Source organism: Cimex lectularius, unplaced genomic scaffold (genome assembly GCF_000648675.2).
Source record: "Cimex lectularius strain Harlan isolate CLEC.00 unplaced genomic scaffold, Clec_2.1 scaffold411, whole genome shotgun sequence".
In the NCBI taxonomy this organism is placed as follows: domain Eukaryota; kingdom Metazoa; phylum Arthropoda; class Insecta; order Hemiptera; family Cimicidae; genus Cimex; species Cimex lectularius.
In genome coordinates this window covers 78,807-100,121 of record NW_019392972.1, presented here as the reverse complement: position 1 = coordinate 100,121, position 21,315 = coordinate 78,807, and the positions used below count along the sequence as shown (strand labels likewise).

Sequence of the window (21,315 nt, the reverse complement as noted above, 5' to 3'; positions counted from 1 at the left end):
TTAATTTTGAATTATTCTCAGAACATTCAGGATGAAAAGTGTGAATTCTTCATATGATTGAAACAATTCTTGGATCATTTGGTCACATTATTTGAAATTATCCATATTGTTAGTAAGATGGATAATTAATTTGAGTTTTACAATAACAATAAAACTAAATTAAATCTTCAATTAGGTTCAAGTCATTCAGGATGAAGAGTTTAGATTGTCTATCTGGCTTGAAAAAAAAAAACCTTGGTCTATACTTTGAATTTTTCTCATAATTATATCCTAAACTGTTGGGAGCTAATACGAGTGAATAATTAATAAAGTTTTTAAATGACAATAAAAAAATTCATCTTGAAGGGTCAGATCATTCAGAATTAAGAATGTGGATTCTTCATTTGACTGGAAAATCCTTGGTCTGTCCCCAGTTGAATTTTTTCTTGATCAGACCATATCATGAATTTTTAAAATGATTATTTCTTAAACTGTTAGCAGGTGATAAGATTCAATAAATAATGAACGTTTTAAAATAGTAATAAGACTATATTTTATCTTGGATTAGTTTCAGGTCATTCAGGATGAAGAGTGTAGATTCTTCCTCTGATTTAAAAAAATATCCTTGGCCTGTTTGTCTACGCTTTGAATTTTTCCCACAATTATCTCTTAAACTGTTAGCGAGTAATAGGCTTGCATGAATAAAAATAGTTTTATAAAAGCTATAAGACTAAATTTAGCCTCAAATCAAGTTCAATTTATCAGAATGAAAAGTATGAATTCTTGCTCTGATTTAAAAAAAAATCCTTAACCTGTTTCGTCCATGCTCTGAATTTCTACCGTAATTATTTCTTAAACCGTTGGTAAGTAATAAGATTTATAATTAACAACAGTTTCATAATAGTAATAATACTAAATTTATTCTTGAATCGAGTTAAATTCATTCAGGATAAAGAGTGTGGATTCTTCATTTGACTTGGAATCTTGGCCAATTTGGTCTATACTTTGAGTTTTTTTCAATTAAACTGTTAGCCGACAGTAAGATTGAGTAATAGTAACAGTTTTAAAATGGCAATTTAATTTAAGTACAAATTTAATTTTGAAATTTTGTTCAGGTTGTTTAGGATGAAGAATGAATGTTCTTCATATGACATTAAATAAAAAAAATTGCTTGTCCACAGTTAAACATTTTTTCTTAATTATATTTTAAGCTGGTAAAGAGGTCTGCAAGATCACTTTAGTTGCTCTTAACAACAATTTCTCACTGAGTGTGGCGTGAAACGTAAAAGCGAGAATAAGTGGACCGAATATTCATAACCTAGGTTAGATTTAACTCGGTTAATAGTTCTATTTAATTGTAAGAAAAAAATTAATATTTTCCGTACACAAGTCGTACCAACCGAAAATGAAATTATTCACTGCTGACATAAAAAAAACAACAAGATTTCTCTGTTTAGTTTGTACTTACCCTTCTTCATGACAGGTCTGTCAGATTCGATAATCTCTCATGTCATTTTAATAACAATGTTTGATCAAAAGGGGAGTAAGAACATGGGGATGTCGATGGAAAAAACAACCCCGGGTGGCGCAATGCGACCCGTTTTACGACAGGTGAACAATTTCAGGGATGTCTTGTTCGTTCGAGTGAGCACCCTGAAAATCTTCGCGCTCTATTTGACCTAATATCAATTTTGAAGTCTACGTCGATTGGAAAAGTTTTTTTTTTATAAATTGGAAACGAATCAAGGTGAGATTTATTTAAAAATACATTTTATAACCACGACGGATTAAAATCCTTTCAACCGATCTTTTTACGACGTCGTATTTTGCGATAAAGTTTTAATAGTTGATGTAACTGAAGTTAATAAAATAAGACTGTTTTCACGGTTAAAGGCTTGTTTTTCTTGCCAGTTGGGTTTGTTCAAAAGTGGAGAAAAAGAGACCGCTTTCCACCGCGTAAGATCCGTTTTCTCAGCCTAGGGAACATGTGTCGGGCAGAAAAGATCTGCCAGATCCGATTTCTATAATGCAAAACAGGATTGAACCAGGCCGAGAGCCGGTTTCATTTTTTTTATATTGGAAATTTCTTCATTTGACTTTTACCAATTAAAATTCGAAACTTTATCCATTAACTAAGCTCTGAAATGTCGGAAATTGAATCCAATTATAGTCTAAGGATTAAAAATCTACCGCAAGACGAAGGATTTATAAGAATTTTATGTTTTTTTTTTGCAATTTTTCCCGTTGTTTAAACAAAAACGTCTCAATCTTTTGGAGGCAGTTTTTCCAGCGTGAATGCGGTTTTTAGTTTAATTTTATCCGAATTAAAAGGCGAGGCCGCTTCTGTACATGGCACATTACATTCAATCTTATCTTAATAAATTAGGCCACGGAGAGAGACCATTAAATAAATATAATTCGAAGGACCTCCCCCCCCAAGAAAGAGCAATCCCCGGAAAAAAAGACAAAATCCTTGGCCTGTTTGAGTTGAATTTTTCTCGTAATTATATCTTAAACTGTTGATAGATAATAAGAATGGATAATTATTAATAGTTTTAAAATGTCAATAGGACTTAATATTAAACTAAGCTCAGGCTATTCATGATTAGTAGATTCTTCATTCGACTAGAAAAATTGACTTTTCTCATAATTATATGTTTACCTATGGCAGATGTTATCATGGCTAATTAGATATAGATGGCAATGGGGCTAAATTTAATCTCGAATTTGGTTCAGATCATTCAGGATGTAGAATTTCAGTTGAAAAAAATCTTGGCTCGTCCACACTTTGAATTTTTCAAATAATTCAAATAAGCATCAGATAAGACTGTTAGAAAATGGCAACATTGAATAATTCGTAATAGTTTTAAAATGACAATAGGGCTAAAGTTAATCTTGAATTAGGTACAGATCAATCTCAGAATGAAGAGTGTGGATTCATCATTTGGCTTGAAAAAATCTTTGGCCTGTACGCACCAATATCACCAATGATAATTTTTCTGATAATTGTCTGAAAAGCCGAAAGCAGATGATCAGATTGGCAAATTAATAATATTTTTTAGTTGGCAATTAGACTAAATTTTATCTCGAATTTGGTTCAGATCATTCAATTCTTCATCTTTGGCCTGTACACACTTTTAATTTCGTGGATAATTATCCGTTAAGCCGATAGGAAATGATAAGATTGGCTAATTAATAATATCTTTTAGTTGGCAATTAGACTAAATTTAATCTCGAATTTGGTTCAGGTCATTCAGGATGTAGATTCTTCATTTGAGTTGAAAAAATTCCTGGCTCGTCCACACTTCGAAATTTTAAAAATAATTATCTCTTAGACTGTTAGAAGATGGTAATATTGGATAATTCGTAATAGTTTTAAAATGACAATAGGACTAAAGTTAATCTTGAATTAGGTACAGATCGATCTACGAATGAAGAGTGTGGATTCATCATTTGGCTTGAAAAATCTTTGGCCTGTACACACTTTTAATTTCGTTGATAATTATCCGTTAAGCCGAAAGCAGATGATCAGATTGGCAAATTAATAATATTTTTTAGTTGGCAATTAGACTAAATTTTATCTCGAATTTGGTTCAGGTCATTCAATTCTTCATTTGACTTGAAAAAAAAACCTGGGCCTGTCTAACCTTCGAATGCTTTTAAATATGTACCTCTTAAACTATTAGCTTATAATAAGATTTGATAATTAATAATAGTTTTACAATAGCAATAAGGCCAAATTTAATTTTGAATTAGTCTCAGAACATTCAGGATGAAAAGTGTGGATTCTTCATTTGGCTTGGAAAAATCCTTGGCCTGTAAACACTTTGAATTTTTCTCATAATTATCCCTTAACTGTTAGTAAGTAATAAGAATGTATAATTAATAATAGTTTTAAATAGCAATAAAAGTAAATTTAACCTTGAATCGCAATTCATTCACGATGAAGAGTGAAGATTCTTCATCTGACTTGGCCTGCCCTCATTTTGAATTTTTCTCTCGTAATTATCTCTCACTTAATAATTAATTATAAATTATAATAATTAATAAAAGTTTTAAAATGACAATAAGGCTAAAGTTAATCGTGAATGAGGTGCAGATCATACAGAATGAAAAGTTTGGATTCTTCATTTGACTTTAGCCCATATTTTGAATTTATTTTATAAATACTCTTAAATTGTTAACAAATAGTAAGATTGGATAATTAATAATAGTTTAAAATGACGGTAAGTCTAATTTTTGATTTTGAAGGATGACGACTGTGCTTAGTTTAAATCTTAAAGTAAATAAATAAGAAAATCGATAGCGTTAAAACTTTTCGGCTCAAGGTTCGCTCTTCAATAAATCTTTCCGGATACAAATATATATTGTATAGAGAAGAAAAAAATCCACCGAATTGTGCATAGGAGAGAAGAAATCTCCATGACACCCTTAAGGAGAACGCAATTATCCTAATGATAGATCCCCCAAGGCGTGCAGGCTGTCTCAACGACCTGTTCGATTTTTGTTTTGGTCTATTTGTAACGCTACTCGTTGCTTCAAAGCTGTTAGGTTCGTGTTTTCATTCTATCCACGGCGTCTTTTCGAATATACTGGCAATATTCAACGTTGTAGACTAATTATTTTATATGTTTTCAGTGACAAAAAAAAATTAGATTAGTAAAGCAATGAAACTTACTACTTGAGAAATGTATTCTGTAAAATTTCGACCCTTCGCCTGGAAAACGGTTTAACGAACCCTTTCGTCTTCAAGTGAATATTCGCCTTTAAAATTAATAGATCGTAATTAGATAGCATGGAAGATTTGAAAAAGAAGTGTAACTATTAACATACCTTATAGAAAGGCTGTAATTTCGGCGATCAAACTTAAGACTAACAATTTTCCAACATCCGTTCGGCTAAACGCCTCTCGTGGAAGAGCGAAAGGGAGGTACAAATTTGCTCCCGTTTGACGATATAGTTAATATATAATCTCGGCCGTTGAAAATGTTTTCGGAAGTGGGCTGATTTCTAAAAAAGGACGATGGCCGGATTTAAGTTTTTTGTTTAAAAAACCCTTTCGCCGTGTGCGGCAGCAGTTTCTGTCTTTTCGGGCCTTTTTTAAACATGAATTATGCGTTAAGGGCTTTAGAGATAAATTGAGGTTTGCTTTTACGCCTGTGGGACAAACACGTGTGTCCTTTTATAATAAAATACATTCTCGTTAGAAGGAAAAAAAATCGTAAAATAAAAAACAATTAAAATGTTTTCAAACTGGATGGATATGAGCTTCCCACTCGCCGTATTTTGTAAATCCTGCCAGAAGGTTTGACGTATTTTTTAAATGCGAATTTCGTTAAAGTAGACTTTAAGCTTTTAATTCCAAGGTATTACAAATTAGACAACAAATAGAAAATAAAAACAGGACATTTATCTGGTGATGTAATTTCGACAAATTTTGAACAAGGAAAAACGCATCCAAATCATTCGTGATGATGTAGGTGCAGACAAATATCTTTCAGCATTTTTTGAATATTGCACCTTGAATGAATGAAGTCGGTCAGAGAATAAATCACCTGTGTTCCAGAGGGAAGTAAAAAGAATAAATATGAAAAAAAATGAGGTAATAAGAAAAGTCCTTCTCAACTTGAAGGAGAAAGGATAGCAGAACTGTCAAATTAGGAATAGCTTTAAAAGTTCTTCCCAACATGCAGGAAAAGGATAGCAAAAACTGCAAATTAAGTGGGACCTAGGTCAAAAAATCTTTGCGAACTGGAAGGGAAAGTGAAAAAAAGAACTTCCAAATTAGGAATAACTCTAAAAGTCCTTTCCAAAAAGGATAGCAAAATAAGGAGGATCTAGAACGAAAAATCTTTCCGAACTGGCAGGAAAAGAGCGAAAACAACTGCCAAAAATGAGGAGCTTTGCGTAGCTTAAAAGTCCTTCTTAACTTGAAGAAGAGGGAATAGCAAAAATTGCCAAAGCTGGAGGATTAGCTCAGAGTAGCTCAAAAACCGTTTATAAACTTGAGCGAGACCGAATAACAAAAACAGTCAAATTGGAAGGACTTCTGAGTAGCTCTAAAAATCCTTGTCAACATGCAGAAAAAAGAAAAAAACGGCAAAATAAGAAGGAGCTCAGAGTAGCTAAAAAGACCCTTCCAACTTTAAGGAAAAGGAAGAAAGAACTGCTAGCTTAGGAGGATCTCAGCGTAGCTCAAAAAGTTCTTCCTAAGTTCAAAGAGAAAGAATCAAGAAACTGCCAAATTGGGGTGAACTCATAGTAACTCGAGAAATCCTTCCAAACTTGAAATAGATATAATAACAAAAACCGCCAAATTAGAAGGAGCTCAGAGTAGCTCAAAAACCTTTTACAAACTTGAGCGAGAACCAATAACAAAAACAGTCAAATTGGAAGGAGTTCTGAGTAGCTCTAAAAATCCATCCTACGAGCGGGAAAAAACGTCAAAATTGGAAGGAGCTCAGAGTAGCTAAAAAGTTTCTGCCAACATTAAGGAAAAGGAAAAAAACTGGTAGATTAGGAGGAGCTCAGAGTAATTCAAAAAGTCCTTCCTAACTTCTAGGAGAGAGGATTAAGAAACTGCCAAATTGGAATGAACTCACAGTAGCTCATAAAGGTCTTGCCCACTTGAAGGCGATAGAATAACAAAAACTGCCAGATTGGAAGGAGTTCAGAGCAGCTCTAAAAATCCTTCCCAACGTGCAGTAAAAAAGATGACAAAAAAACGTTACAATTAGAAGGAGTTCAGAATAGCTCAAAAAGTCCCTCCCAACTTTAAGGAAAAGGAAAAAAGAACTTCTAGCTTAGGAGGATCTCAGCGTAGCTCAAAAAGTTCTTCCTAACTTCAAGAAGAGAGAATTAAGAAACTGCCAAATTAGGTTAGCTCAGAGTAGCTCGAGAAATCCTTCCAAACTTGATATAGATAGAATAACAAAAACCGTCAAATTAGCAGGAGCTCAGAGTAGCTTCAAAAAGCCCGAACGAGCATGAAAAAGGATAACAGAAACTTCCAAATTAAGAGAAACTCAAAAAGGCGTTCTGAAATTGTTGTAAAAAGGATAAAATAATTTCCAAATTAGGAGGAAGTTAGCTAAAACAATAAAATTATTTTGTCCGCCTGGACATCTATCTTCCACATCACATATTACAAACCGTCCTGATAAAAAACAAACCGGTATTTAACTCCGTCTGTCTTGTCATCCTTTGCTCTCAGGCATCAGCACTATCGTTTCTGACTACAATTTTAATCAGCCTGTATTACCAGTACTTTTTATACACCTGCGACATCTGGGATCCCTAAGTATCAATATTTTAGAACGGATCCGTGCATTGAAAACTTGGATTGCTCTGTGTCTCTGGAGCATGATCTATTATCTTCATATACTCCAAACCTTATCTACCAAAAAATAAATAGATAACGTGGAAAGTCATGACTAAGAAACAGTAACAGTTATGCAGATTTCCTTTGGAACAGTCGTCCGAATATGGTGCTGTTCACCCTGTTTCATTGATAACATGAAGAAAAAAAAACGCAAAATTTGTTGTCATTGCTTCTTCTGCTTCATTATTTCCGGGACAAAGCCCTTCATGAATAATATCAAGGATCGGTACCGGGACCACCCTGAAACGAGGTGATGACGCTTAAGCAAACCCTTTTTCTTTCTTTCCTTCCCCCCATCGAGAATCATGTTAATGTCAGTTATGAACTACCCTCCGTCCTACGGACGCACACTCTCACGTTGTTATATTTGCTGAGTAACGTTCACTTATCTTCCCTTTATCTCCTCTCCCTCTGCCCTTGGCTCCACTTTAGATCTCACTGATAATACAGGGGTGGCAAATTAATTTTTATTGCTTTCCCATAGAATTTAATTAACTGACATTCCTTAAAATGGGGAGATGCTCAGGGTTGGAAGAAGGTCTATTACTTGAAGTTTAAAGTTGGTAGTTGTGATAAAAACGTTGAACCTGTCCCACACATCATTTTCTGGGCCTATTCACGCTGGTTTTACGTTTCACACTTCCTCATTGAGGAAATTATGAAGATCTTATGAATTTTTAACCTCTAGAGTATTCAAATAACAAGTTATTCATCGGTAAATTATCTTTAATAAATAATAGCGTTTTGCCTATAGTAACTCTCGTCGTCCTCATTGGTTGGAAACATCGTAAAATCGTATAACGAACTGATCCTCGACCCACAAGAAAACGCGATAAAACAAAAAAACATGTAAATCTGTCAAGTGCTTATCTTTACACGTATTCCAATGTCTATCCTATGAAAATAAAATTTTACGGTCCGAACCGGAGTGCTAAGTGATCTCGATATATTCTACCAGGTACTTTTAAATGGCGTTTTTCTCATGTTTAAATATTATTATATAGATTGATGAAACGACCGTCTTATCTTACTTAAGAATATAATCAGAGTCTAGGTAAAACAATCCTAAAAATGACTATAAAGTAAAGGATGATGTGGAATGCAGTCAAATAGTCGCTCTTTCATTTTATTTGTCTTTCCACTTAATTGAGTAAATAAAAAGAAAGAAGTACTATCACTTGATGGTCATTTTTAAGATTGTTTCATCAGGACGATGACCTTAAAATAAGGTCGACACCTTGGCATAAAAGAATCGTTGTTTTATTTGGGATTGGTGCTTTATTGAACTTACAAGTTTGTTTTATTCTTTAGAAATTATAAAAAACTTAGAACTTAGAAGCCGCTCAGAATAGCTCGAAAACTGAAACTTGAAGGAGAATAATAAAATAACTGCCAAATTAGGAGGAGTTGGAAAAGTACTTTCCCACTTGAACTAGAAATAATGAAATAATTGCTTAATTAGTAGGATCACAGATGAGCTTAAAAAGTCCTTCCCAACTTGAAAGAGAAATAATAAAAGAACTGCCAAATTAGGATTTGCTCAGATTAAATCTAAAAGTCTAAAGGAGAGAGAAGACAAGAACTGTCAAATTAAGAGGAACTCTGCACAGCTCCAAAAGTCCTTCCAAACTAGAATGAGATAGGTAAGAAAAATTGCCTAATTAGGAAGAAATCTCAGTAGCTCGTAAAGTCCTTCTCAGAATGAAGGAGAAAGAAGAGAAGAAACGACAAATTAAGGGGAAGTCACAGCAGCTCGGAATGTCCTTACCAATTTGAAGGAGATAGAATAACAAAAACTGCCAAATTGGGAGGAACTCACAGTAGCTCGGATTGTCCTTACCAATTTGAAGGAGATGGCATAACAAAAACTGCCAAATTGGGAGGAACCACAATACCTCGGAATGTCCTTACCAACTTGAAGGAGATAGAATAACAAAAACTGCCAAATTGGGAGGAACGCACAGTAGCTCGGAATGTCCTTACCAACTTGAAGGAGATAGAATAACAAAAACTGCCAAATTGGGTGGAACGCACAGTAGCTCGGAATATCCTTACCAATTTGAAGGAGATGGCATAACAAAAACTGCCAAATTGGGAGGAACGCAAAGTAGCTCGGAATATCCTTACCAATTTGAAGGAGATGGCATAACAAAAACTGCCAAATTGGGAGGAACGCAAAGTAGCTCAGAATGTCCTTACCAATTTGAAGGAGATGGTATAACAAAAACTGCCAAATAGGGAGGAACTCACAGGAGCTCGGAATGTCCTTACCAATTTGAAGGAGATGGCATAACAAAAACTGCCAAATTGGGAGGAACGCAAAGTAGCTCGGAATGTCCTTACCAATTTGAAGGAGATGGCATAACAAAAACTGCCAATTTGGGAGGAGCTCACAGGAGCTCGGATTGTCGTTACCAACTTGAAGGAGAAGAAATAGAAGATCTGCCGAATTAGGAGGAACTCACAGTTGCTCGTAACGTCCTTCTCAACTTAAGAGAGAAAGGATAACAAACTGTCAATTAGGAGGAACTCAGAGTAGTTCAAACTGTCTTTACCAACTTAAAGGAGAAAAGAAGCGCTGTGAAGTTCAATGAAGCACAAAAACCAATTCAAATAAACAATAAGAAAAGGAGGAAACATCATTAACATGAACAGGTAATATCTTTGAAATGAGTGTGTCGCCATTGTACTTTACAGTGTGAGTTTTTGCTTTCTATCACAATTGTACAATTAATGAAATAGATGTGACGATATTGGAAGGGATGATCAACCTAAGTCACAAAACACATGATTACAACTCACAACCGCTGAAGCGAACGTTTTTTGCTGAATCTCACGGGTTTAGTACAATGAGTCCCCGTACCGAATAAAAAGGATTGTGTGTCGGATTTTATTTAAGTAGGCCGAAAATAAATGTACCTTAGGTGGAGATGGCGAGCCTGGAATCGTAGTTTCGAGACTCCTTTCTGACGTCAAGACCACGCCTCCAGCTCGGACTGGTAGTAGTTGTTGGCCCGGCACGGCAGCCCGTTCTACTTAATACTTAACCAAATTACTCTCCGGCTGCATTAACTCGAATATAATAATCTATTCTCCACGGGGGAAAATGTAACGTACACGAGAAAAATTGAGCGTTTAAGTTCCTTCAAGCCGCGTCTGGCGTGTTGCAGGGAGTAAAAAAAAGTAATCATTGTTTTCCATTTCGTTCAAATACGGGGAGGGCAATTGCGTGTGAATCCCATATTTAAATCTTTTTGCTTCCCCCTATTTTTTTGTCAAAACGAGAAACCTTTAGTTCCGAGATAATCTTGACTTTGTTGTACTTTGAATAATTTATTTAAACGGGCTTTAGGGGAAGAAGGGCCGAAGGCTTCGAGGGAAAAGTCGGACGGGAAATTTAAATATAAATTACCGGATGAGAAGTTATCGAGGAGGGAATGAAAAAAATATACCTAGGAGCAGAATGTTTGCATACAGGAGTCTGTTGTTGCTCGAGGGCCTTACGCTCCATTTCCCACTTTAAATCTGGTACCCCAAAGGCGTGACCCCCTAACTGAATTTTCGACATCATTGATATAATCTCGTTTTATAAATTGCCTCGGATTTTAGGGTGAAATTCGCATGGGACCGATGTTTTCTGATCCGACTTCTTTTAATTGAGTTAATTTCATCCTCATCGTGTGTTTACATCAATTTTATCTAATGATATAGAGAGCCGAGGCCCAAAAGTTCAGCATCTGATTTATTTCTTTCACAACTTCCTTTCCGACGGTAGGAATTTAGTGTTATGTACTACACACAACCTACTACTGTCCGCCACCTGGTTTTCTCAAAAATTACTCAACATAGATAAAGTTTTATGAAGATATTTCACTTTGCAGTCCACTTCGCCCTTGACCACATACGGAAATTCTTTGCAGGTAAGGGCAGACAAAAACAAAACTAAACAATTTTTATTTTGCTCGATAAGGACATTATTCTTCCTGCTTTTCTGCATATAAAAGTGTTAAAAAATTGACATTAAGCCCTCCTTTATGACAGGACTTTATTTTTTTCTTCAAAATTATTGAATTTTTTCTTTTATACCGAGTGAGCACAATATTGGGGTGTGATTGACGTTACAACCCTTGAAGATATTTCACTTAGTTCACCATTTTGCCATTGAACCTGGAATGGAAATGTTTTATGTTTAAGGGCAGAAAACTAAACAATTTTTTAAAAAGATTTTTCGTTTACAACATTCTTCCTGCTTTTCTGCATCTAATTATGTTTTTGAAAAAAAAATCCGACCACTGGAAGAATTTTTTAAAACCATTCTGCAATATTTGTTAATATTCTATCTTACTTCGGAAGAATCTAGTGCAAGGAATATCAACACTTTGCCGATTTTCATGTTATTTTTAGTTATTTTCTCTCCGGAATATTATTTATTTGAATGATTTTCCGCATTTCTTACGGATACGTAAAAAATATAACTATTATATTTTTATTTATTCATTTTTTTAGAACCGTCCAGCGCTATTTGACTTTTTCGTACATATCCTCCAACTTATTTTTTAGTCCACTAGTTTTCATGGTCCACTTGACCAATTAGTATCTTTCAATTAATGAAGGTTTTTAGTTGAGATAAAAAAGTGAGTGTCACGAGCGGGATTCGAACCCACGACCTTCGGCTAGATACGCCGCTACTCTACCACTTGAGCTACCGTGACTTATTTTTTCGCTATTTTGCTCATTTTCGAGGTTTTTTTTTTCAGAACGCAATTTACCGGGGTCGACTCACTTAATGCGACGGGAAGTACTGAGTTATCCTTTGGGAACAGAATTTCATTACAGCGAAGGGTCGACAAGACCAAAAAATTCAAACTAAAATTTTATTTGATTAAAAAGTTCAGACTTTTCTATATTTAAAGGTATTTTTGAAAAAAAAAAAAAAAAAAAAAAAAGAAGGTTTGGTCATTTTCACATTATTTTTACTTCTTTTCTTGTCAACATTTCATTTAACTCTTTTTGAATTTCTCAGAGATAAAAAAATAAACCCAATTAGTTTTGTTGATTATCTATGCTGAGTTTTTTATAGCCCTTCAGCGCTTTATGAAGACACAAATTTAGCTTAGAGCGTCCGACATTGAACTCGTATTAACGTCTTTAAATTGGCAAAATTTATGTTCTAAAAACCTCTAAATAATTAAAGCATCGAAAAAGGCTTTAGATTATTTTGAAACTTCATTCTTTATTGCGCGATTTAAAATTTTTTTTTCAGTTTTTTAGTCTTTCCTAAAAAACACCATGTTTTCACGCATTAAAAGTTGTCTTTTTTTTCTAAAACTTACCAATACATTTTGGTAATAAATTTTTAATCGATGTTATAGAATAGTTATGGCTTAGGAATTGTAAAAATAATATATAGTTTATAAAAAAAAACTTTTAAGTTGGAAAAAAAATTGACATTTTTATTCTTCCAAACTTAAATTTATTGACATATTAAAAAAAATCTTTATACTTTGAGAGGCTTTTGTTAACTGTAACTGTTGGGCATAGATTCGCCAATATTTATCCAAAATTTGATTAAAATAGGAATGAATAGTTTTTGAGAAAAGTGAACATATGTGGAGGTGGTTTTTTTTATATACTGAGGATTATCACAAAGCTGTGTCAAGTCTGGAAAATCGATTTTGTCGTCTGACTACTATTTATCCAAAGGTCTATTATTATTGTTTTGTAACGCTTTGTTTTAATAAAAAAAACACCGGTTCTTGTAAGTCTGATACCCGTCTTGTCCGACGCGGAATGAATTACGTTTTGAAGGCAAAGCTGGATGAATCAGTTCTTGTTATGATCGGGAAAGAAAAATTCTTGGAAGTGGAATGATAATTCGATAATTACCGCGATTTTATGCAAATTGTTCTTCGGGGAGGGAAAAATGCTATAGTTGTATTACGAAGGCTTTCTTAAAAATCCACGTCTAAAGGCAGAATTTATTGATCTTTATTTAAAAGCTGAAAATGAGCCGAACACGTTCGTGTCGTATAATTAGCGATTGTCCGGTCGGATTGAATATTCATTTATTAAAAGCCGAGAGATGGTGGAGGCCCGGGAGCGGAGGGAAAATGTAAATTTGAATAAACACGGAGAATTATATCGGCCGGTTGTGATAGGCCGGAAGTTCAATTAGCTCACTCTTTCCCCATTTCGTTCGAGATAATAATCCAATTTGGTGGATAAATCAAGGCCGGGAGCCTGGATGGGCCTCTTGTTTATAAAACTGGCTCTCGGCGTTTAATTAAAATGACGCCAATCCCGATTTTTTTAAAAATTACAATAACTTTTTGTCAATTATCTCAAAGAGTTGGTAAGATAATTTCATTCGCTTCCGGTGTAAAAAAAAAATCCATGATCACTCTTGATACCAGGAGCGGTTCAAACCTGTCTTTTATCGCTAATTTTATAGACTATTGCGACAGAGAGATAATTTTTTTTTGTTGAAATATTTCGAAAATGTAGAAGCCAAGAGTAGTTTAGAATTGATACGATGAAGATCAAAACGGTCCTGGTTAATTAACGAGCCATAAACGCGATAAAATAAAACAGGAAAGGATTCTCGAATGTAATTACCGTCTCAACAATGCTTTAGTCGTTAATTTTTATTTTTATTTCGGGTGAAATCCTATTAATATGTCAGAAGTGTTTTGCGATTAATTCAATATTAACGCGGTTTCGGCTCCCCGCGTCGTTATGGTGGTCCTTGTGCGTTTCACCGGTGTGAAAAGTTTATAATGAGAAGGGTGCGGGCTTCCAGATTTATTTAGATCCAGGCTGGCCGTCATTAATCGGATCGTCGGAGGGGAGTGAGATAGAGCGAGTGAGATAGGCAGATAGATAAAGAGAGAGAGAGAGAGTGAGAGAGAGAAGAGAAGAGGCCGTCATAAAAAGAGAGGCCCCTACCAGCGGTTTCCCATGAGAGAGACACAATAGTGAATAGCTGGTGACATGTAATTTATAGCTGTTGGTATTACCTAGGAGGGGGAGAAGACCCTTTCTTTACTAGGATGCACTCTATGCTAATTGCGATCCCCGGCGAACAATCCGCAATACTAAATGTGTAACCCGATCCTCCTCTTTACCGAACACCTTGAGGGACCAGAAGATTTGTCATTGTATCTCTAACGACATACCAGGAACTTCGAATCTGGATATATGAGACTGAGATTTGAAGGACGGCAAAAAAGGAAACAGATTAACACGTTTTTACCTTTAACAATTGGAGCAGAATTTAATTTAACGTGGAGACTTTAACGAGCGGATATGAACCAAGACATGACTTCTGATAAACAGAAAATATTCCTACAAATAAAAAAAAATATTAGCCTCTCATTTCAATTTTCTGAAAAAAGTGTCAAAACAATGAAGGACGGTTTTTTAAAATTAAGGATCTGACGCATACACAAATCTACACGAATTGGCCAAAAATAACCGAAAATAGTTTATGAAGTGCATTTTGGTATTTGTGCTAATAAGGGAAAATTCAATTAACTTTTCTAAATATTTATAAATTTAAAAAATAAATAATCGCAAGTAGTTTAAAAAAATTTAAATAACAAAAACCTTGAGCTGGAGACTTTAACGATCAGATATGAAATGGGCCATGTCTTCTGACAAAATAAATATTTAAAAACAGACATTTTAATATTTCTATGAATACAAAAAAAATTTGCTTCTCAATTAAATTTCATGAAAAAACCCCGTTGAACTGAAAGTGCTCAAGTATTAAAATGATAAACTGAAGGACTGTATTTCCTTAAGGATCTGATGCATACCCAAATCTACTTGAATCGGTCAAAAATTAACCGAAAATAGTTTATAAAGTGCATTTCAGTATTTGTACTAATAACGGCAAGTACAATTCAGTTTTCTAAATATTTATAAATTTAGAAAATAAATAATGGAAAGTATTAAAAAAAGATTCTTGAGCTAGGGACTTTAACAAGCATTTATGAAACGAGCAATGTCTTCTGATAAAATGGAGATATCTCAAACATAAATTTTAATATTTCTATAAATTAAAAAAAAATCTTGGCCTCTCAATTAACTTTGTAAATATTCATGAATGTCAAAAAACCGCTGAATTGAAAAAGCTCAAGTATGAAAATGATGTACTGAAGAATCTGATGCATATAAATATCTATTTGAATCAGCCAAAAATAACCCCAAAGTGTTTATAAAATGCATTTCAGTGTACGCAAAAATAACAAAAGTAGCGTAAAAAATTATAATTTTTAAAATTTCTTCTTATGAATTTCTTGACTACCGACTATGAGATGAGACATGTTTTCCGATAACGTGAAGATTTACAAACAGTAATTTTCTTATTTATATAAAAGTTACAAAAATTCTTTGTCTCACAATTAACTTTTTTAAAGGTTTATCAATTTATATAACCCCCTGAACTGAAAATGCTCTAGTATCAAAAAGATGAACTGAAAGACTTATCTGTTCTTGAGGATACATATACAAATTTATTCCAGTCGGCCAAAAACGACCGAAAATAATGATAAAAGTCATTTCAGTATTTGAACAAATAACAGAAAATTCAATTTATTTGTCTAAATGTTTATAAATTTATAAAATAAATATTCAAAATTAGTTTGAAAATGTAAATAAAAAAAAGGATTCTTGACCTGGAGACTTTAACGAGCAGATATGAAACGAGCCATGCCTTCTCATAAAATTTAAGATTTACAAACAGTGATTATCATATTTATATAAATAAAAAAATCTTTCTTTTGCTATTAACTTTTTAAATATTCATGAATTGATAAAAACCGCTGAACTGAAAATGTTCAAGTATGAAAATGATGTACTGAAGGACTTATCTGTTCCTAAGGATCTGATGCATATTAATGTCTATTTGAATCAGCCAAAAATAACCCAAAATCATTTATATTATTTCAGTGTATGTACAAAGTAGTGTAAAAAATTTTAAAAAAAGAGCTGGAGACTTTAATGAGCAGATAAGAAACAAGCCATGTCTTTTGATTTTTTGTATTTATTTATTATGACTTTTACAACCGGGATTTTTAGACACAACAAGCAAACGAGATAACAGAAATAGTCACAATCTAGCATGTTATATTTGAAATGAGAAGTCACCCAGCAGTGACACTCCCTCAATCAATCTCTCAAGAGATCTCTCGGCTACAACCGCTTCAAACGACTTGTCGGATTTCCAGGAATGTTGGGACAAGAAAGCTGTCGGTCAAGTGGATTAGGCTGAAGATTTAAATTTTTGGTGGAAGTTTTCACATCGGAATTTAACCATGTCAATTACAAAGGGGTTTTGGAGATCAATACGTATTGTTAGGTTTGGAACGTATAAGAGACAGTTTTTTCGATGAATCACAAACTTCAATTCCGTATTTCCAGATCGTTCTCAGGGGGGCGGGGCTCGTAAATGGTGAGTTTGTTAGCAAGGTATAAGATATATCTATGGTCAAATAATGTAAGGAGGAGTTTGTAGCGTCGGTTCGTTTCCTGTTTTTTCAGCCCCTGAGCGAAGGGTAACGGTCTGTCAGATGGGATTTTAATATTAAAAAGTACGTGAAAGGAGAGTTTCAACGGCAAACCAGAGTGCCATACCCAGACGATTGAGCCACATCGAGAAAGACACCCGAGCAATACTGTTTTTGCTCGTGAAAGGATGATATAGTGTCTAAAAAGTGAGGCACTTGTTGTATGGTGGAGCAGTTTCATGTATTGATATAAATCTTTTGGAGGAGAAGCTTTTCAAGAATTTTATAGGACACGAAGGAGACCAACAGGGCGGTAGGAGGCTAGATGTTGGGTAGGTTTGCAGGGTTTTGGGATCCATGTATTAAAAAGTATGTTGGTCTTAGTACAGCGTTGTAGTTATATATCAGAAAGAGCAGACCTTGTCTTTAATTAAATTTAGCAGTACATTGGCTGTAATTAGGTCATGTCTTATGATAACATTAATATTTAAGTAATTTTCATATTTATATAAATTTAAACAAATTCTTTGCACCGCAAATGCTTTTCAAAGTATTTAGCAATTTATATAAACGCTGAACTGAAAGCGCACAAAAGGACGAAGGACTGCTTATTTCTGATGCATACCAAGACTGCGGTCATTGTCAATACTGTTACAGTCCTTGGCAATGTTGGGACTGAGTCGGTCTTCAAGGCAATTTGAGATCGCTTTCAAAAACTTAAATATGTAAATCTGTAGGCATATTTAAAGTTGTTTTGCCCTCATGATGACCTTACAATAGATCGAAAGCTTGGCAGTAGCACCAAATCTGCTTTCATCCTCAAGACCATACCTCGATCCAGAGTGTTCGTGATACGAAACGAGCCATGTTTTTTTGGTAAAATGAAGGATAACATACAATAATTTTCATATTTATATAAATAAATAAAAAAATATTTGCCTATCAATTAAATTATTCGCAAAAAATGTAAAAATTTATAAAATTAATAATCGGAAGTACTTTAAAAAAAATTCTTGAGGTGGAGGCTTTAGCGAGAAGATACGAAACGTTATGATAAAATGAAAATTTCTCAAACAGAAATTTTAATAATTCTACAAATTAAAAAAATATCTCCCTCTCAATTAACTTTTCTAAATATTTAAAAACTTATGAAATCAATAATCGAAAGTATTAAAAAAAAGGATTCTTGATCTGGAGACTTTAACGAGTAGTTGAATGAATTAATGAAACGAGCCATGTCTTCTGATAAAATGAAGATTTCTCAAACAGAAATTTTAATATTTCTATAAATTAAAAAAAATTTTGGCCTTTCAATTAACTTTTCTAAATATTTCTAAATTTAGAAAATCAATATTCGAAAGTAGTCAAAAAAAGTATTCTTGAGCTGGAGACTTTAACGAACCGTGTCTTACGATAAAATAAACATTTACAAACCGTTATTTTTGTATTTGTGTTAAACACATTTCTTTGTCCCTTAATTGACTTGTATAAATACTTATGCTTTTAAAAAAATCACTGCGACTATGCTAACATATCGGAACGATGAACTCAAAATGGTCTCATTTTTAGGATATACACGTGCATAAACAAACCGAATCTTTCTAAAACAACCGAAAACTTAATAATGAATTGCAGTGTATATAATTTCGAAAGAATTGCATCACGTAGTGGCACAGGGAAGGGACATTTCATAAGGGATGTGCATCAAAAATCCTCTTACGCAACAGGGTCCCTCCTAAGTAACGGTATTTTACACGTCGACTGTTTTATACCTTCTGTTTTCAACATCCGTTAGCGGTTTAACGACGACGGATTATTTTATTTTTTGAATCAGATTAGTAAAAATTATAACTTCTGACGGGTTGGTGATTTTGATCAAAATAGGCCGTTAAAGAAGAGAGAAGTTTTTAACCATGGGCCTTAAGAAATCTCAGAAAAAAGGTGTCAATACTATTATTGCAATATTATGTTACACATCGATATGAATTGATGTACATTTTTTTCATCAGTACAACCCAGCGTCCTACAAGGGAGAATGTTTGGTCCCATCATGTTTACCATTTGTCGGTGAATTTCCTATGTATCTCTTCACCTACGTGGATTTTGTCTTCGAACCGAGTCTTATCCAAGAAAAACAATTTAACTGTACATTGGCAAGACAATAAAAGGACCGAAATCCAATCCAGTCAGGTACTTGATAAAATGGTTTCGGCGTTTTGCCATCTTCAGTGTGATTTCTGTCTGAGAAATACTTTCGCACGATCAGATACTTAGGACTTCACCTAGACAGCAGACTGACGTTGATTCCCGAGACAAGGCTGAAGAGACAAGAGGACTTTTTAGATAGAAATCTGTGTTGATTTTCAGACTAATTTGATAGTTTTGTACATGCTTAGGTCTCTGGGGGGCCCGACAAATCACAAAATATACAAGGAATTCAGTATAAAGTTCTCAGAAACTAAAGCTACTTACTAAGTCATTAACTTCATTATCACCAAGGCCCTCGCGCTTTGGCATCTTCAGCTGTTGGTTTTTGTGCTATTTTGCCATTAGTACAATGATATTAACCGATGGTAAAAGGACACTGCTTGAATAAAATAAATATTTAAGACAAAAGCGTATGTGATTTAAGGTTGGAACTGGGTTTTTGAAGTTTATTTTTGTCAAGGCATGTTGATATTTGCTCTGGTAAATTTTCAGAGGAAAAAAAAAGATTTTTTTAAAAGAGACAACCTATCGTAAATCACGTTTTTTTCAGAATCCTTGAAAATCCATTGGATACGTCTCCTAGTCGTGGATCAGAATGGTCACGGCATTGTCAGGTACACGTTTTAAATTATTGCGAAGGGACGGAGTGTTAATTCGGCATAAATCATATTTTTCAAAAGGAGGTTAAAAGATTTAAGATAATAAAATGAATTTTGGACAAGGATTTTAAAATAAAACGTCGTTTCGAAAAAGTTAGACGTTAGAGGCTTGATTTCCCCCCTTTCTAATATTAGCATTTGGATGCAAATACGCGCTATTATTGTCTGATAAATTCTCATTTTTACAGTTGTGCCCCGGATGCCGAAAAAAGGGCCCCATCTCGGAAATTAATCAGCAAAAAAATTTCTGAATAATTTAAAATCCTCCGGGCACGGTTTATCGCCGTTTTACGAGCCGGGGGTCTCACGGAGGGCTGCGGGACCGTTGAGAAATTTAGAAAAGCCAACCGTGACGGCGATTCGACGCCCGATCGGTAGCACCGCAGCCACCTAACACCAATAGATAAAGGATAAAGTAATCGAAGATCTCGCCGATACCGTGCATACATTCCGGATTTTATCTGAGAACACTCAATGGCCTGTTATAAATATACATTATGTAAAAAAAATCCCCTTTCAAATGAAGAATGATATTTCCTTATTAATCCTTCGTTTGTTGTATTTTCTTCTCGTGTAAACAATTATTGACTTTACGATTAATAATCCAGAAAGCAAAACTTCAGTTGGGAAAATTGATTTGTCAATTTTGTTTTCACGTTTGTGATTATCACACAAGTTAGGCCAAATAATTAATACAGTTTTCTTTCAAGCCTAATCCGCCGTTATTTTGAATGCCAAATGCCCCATAGAAAATACCGGTGGTTCATTTAATTTAGCAGAGAGAGAGCTATAAACATAGAGAGAGAGAGAGAGAGAGAGAGAGAGAGAGAGAGAGAGAGAGAGAGAGAGAGAGAGAGAGAGAGAGAGAGAGAGAGAGAGAGNAGAGAGAGAGAGAGAGAGAGAGAGAGAGAGAGAGAGAGAGAGAGAGAGAGAGAAAGAGAGAGAGATAGTGAGAAAGAGAGAGAGAGAGAGAGCTAGAAAAAGAGAGAGAGCTATAAACATAGAGAGAGAGAGAGAGAGAGAGAGAGAAAGAGATGAAGAGAAAGAAAGAGAAATAGAAAGAGTAAGATAAAGATATTTATAGAAAGAGAGAGAGAGAATTTGGATCGATTTGATTTCTTTAGGACATCTGCGAAGAACGAAACTTTATTAGAGAGAGTTTGGTATAATTAATAAAAATACATAAAAAAGAGTTGATGTTTAATGAGATTCTTGCGCAAGTCCCGAGGTGACCAGAATTACTTTCGATTTATAGGATTTCAGTTGAGCTTATTTAAGATCTATCGGTACGATAATTGTTCAATCATTTTAGTATTTGGTATATTTAAATTTCAGCTGGATTTCTTTAGTCTATACTTAATTTTTTATTTTTTATATAATTTTATAGTAGTGGTATTTTTTTTTTCAATTGTATTAAGGGAAGAGATTGAATCTATTGTGTTTATTTTATTAGAGCTGGTGAGAAAGGCAATCACTTCTGAATTTATGAAACGCCTCGTGAGTCGGAGTCATTTTGTATATGTAAATATATGCATGTACGTAACGATTCGATGTCGGTACTGCTACGGCTATTTATACA

The 21,315-nt window shown here is 34.2% G+C and overlaps 1 protein-coding gene across 4 annotated transcripts in view; it reads right to left on the bottom strand.

Moving 5' to 3' along the window:
• Positions 1 to 21,315, bottom strand: part of LOC106663311 (protein grainyhead) — an 86,315-nt gene that overhangs the window by 33,647 nt on the left and 31,353 nt on the right. The window lies entirely within an intron of this gene.